This window comes from Cynara cardunculus, assembly GCF_001531365.2.
Source record: "Cynara cardunculus var. scolymus isolate 2C chromosome LG 6, CcrdV1, whole genome shotgun sequence".
Lineage (NCBI taxonomy): Eukaryota > Viridiplantae > Streptophyta > Magnoliopsida > Asterales > Asteraceae > Cynara > Cynara cardunculus.
In genome coordinates this window covers 8,182,809-8,185,301 of record NC_037533.1, presented here as the reverse complement: position 1 = coordinate 8,185,301, position 2,493 = coordinate 8,182,809, and positions in this window count along the sequence as shown.

Below are 2,493 nucleotides of genomic sequence, written 5' to 3'. Positions count from 1 at the left end.
AAAACTCTTGGTTTATTTCTAACAACCTGTTTGCTCTACTTCTTATTGATACAAACAGATGGCAATCAAGAACGTCAACTTCTCCATCAACGAGATCTCCATCAAGGCCAACAACCACATTGCCTTGTTGGAGATACCATCCTCAAAGGCGTATTACCAAGACGCGGCTGACTTCCTCAAACAGTCATCCTTGGGTTACGTACTCAACCATGAGCCCATCATGGTGAAAGAACTCCTTCAACAGTTCTGGCTCACTGCTGAAGTTTTCGAAGTCAAGGTTAAGCCTGGACGCCAGGAGAAGTAGATCAACTTCACTTTCAATCACATAGAAGTGAACTTTGGTGTATCCACACTCCGGTCGGCTCTCCGTCTTCCCAAGGGCCCCTTCGACAGCGAACCATCCACCGTCGAGATCATCGAGCTTCTCGACGCCATTGGCTACCAGTGACCAATAAAGAAGAACTCCAACGCCCCTCTGAAGTCCTTGACGAAGATTGAGAAGAACAAGATGTCAGCCATCTGGCAATACCTGCTTTCTCATTTCATCCAGTACATGGGTGGAAAAACTGGAGATCAGGACCAGGCCTCTAGGATCGCCTTAACCATAGGCGTATCTGCGATTCAGCGTCGCAATATAAATTATGCTGCGTCATTTTTGATGACCTGGTGCTCAAGCTGAACAAGCACCTGCGAGAAAATGTGGTGCCTTACATCAGGTTTCTTTCAATGGTGTTTGCCAAGATCTTTAAAGATCTCTACCCCAAAGAAGGAAATCTTCAAGTTTTCAAGCTTGGATCCAGGATTCTAGATCATAAGCTGAGGGACAGTGATGTGGCACTAACTTCTATTGTGTACATCACTACATCTTCTCCTCTGGTGGCCACGACAAGGGTAAACCCCTCCTCGTCCAATCAAGCCACCAAACCCCTTCAAAACGACCCTCTCAACCAACTCTTGGTTCTCCTCAGAGAGCCAAGAAGTCCAAAAAGGGGACTGTCACGTCTCTAGCTGGAGCCTCTCAAAAGGCTTTAGTTATTGAAACTAGCCTTATCCCCGAGGCGTTTTCTACTAACCCTTCCAGATCTTCAGTGATCTCTCCCATCACTGTCGTATCAGTGGTACCTACCCCAACCGCCTCAGTGACCCAAATCACTGAAGGTGTGAATATCAGCATCGCCACCGCTGAACACCCACGTTTCTTCTCGACCATTTTCTCTTCTCCTCCTTCTTTGGTCTTTACACATATCGATGATGTATCAGCGACCGTCCTTACTAATACTAAGACGCGCACCACTGGACCTGAGGTTGCTCCTCTCGATACTCCTCAGCATACAGATGTCCATCCTCTCGAGGACATCTTTGCTCACACCAGTGACAATCCTTTTGATGTCACTTATGGCCCCTCACGTATTCCATCTTCCTACCCTTTCTTTTCTTCTAACCTTGAGCCTTCAGCTCACACTTCTTCTTTTGCAGGTCCTTCTTCGATGCATCAGTCTGATGCTCAGGGAGAGGAAAAGGAAGAAAGAGATAAAGATGATGGAGGAAATTAAGAGATCGATGATGACTATGATATGGCGTCAGACATCAAACTTCTCCTTCCAGCTGTTGATACCGTCCTCTACAGGATCAACGAAGTCCACCAGGAGATGCCCGCTAGGGTGATCTTGATGCGAACTTCCTTGCCATCTAGGTGGACATTCAAGAAGTTCAGAGTCATCTTCAGACTCTCCAAGAAGTTGTTCAAGCCAACACCGATGCCATTGTTGTTCTTCACAGCAGGGCTGACGATGCTCAGGCTATCGCTGATCAGCAAACTGGCCTTCTTCAACAGATCCTGGAAGCTCCGTCAACCAGCTCCAGTGATCCCACCTTCTTTAGCTGCCAGTGATCGCGCCTAGCTCCATGAGATGCGTGAGGCAATGACAACTCTAGCCAGTGCTTTGCAAAGGCTAGAGGAGATAATGGTTCTCCAACGTCAGCGCTTGAATGAACTCTCTGGCCAATTCTCTCAAGTATTAGCCAGAGAGGGGAGATGAGGTCCAACGCTGGTGAATCATCCGATGCTGCTCCTACTGCTTCTCAGACCGTTGGTCCAGTATCAGCTTCAGTTGCAGTTGAAGCTGAGGCTCCTAGAGCTGAAGCAGTTGCTACTCCTGTAATCCCGACCACCAAAGCTGCTCCAGYTGAGGATGTCGATGCCATCCCTAAGGATGATGCCCCTTCCATCACTGCTGCTGGTGATGATGATGATGATGAAGATGAAGATGATGATTATAAAGATGATGATGAACCTACCATTCCAGACCCCGAAAGTGATCTAGATGGCGACAACGACGATGATGATGAATATGACTTTACCATCAAGTACCAGAAGCCATCAACCGTCACCAAGGGAGTTGCTCTCAGGGATTCTACATCCCAGGGGGAGCAAAGGCAAGGTGAATCTACTCCATCAGGGAACCAGGACCCCAAGTCGAAAGGCAAGGCGGT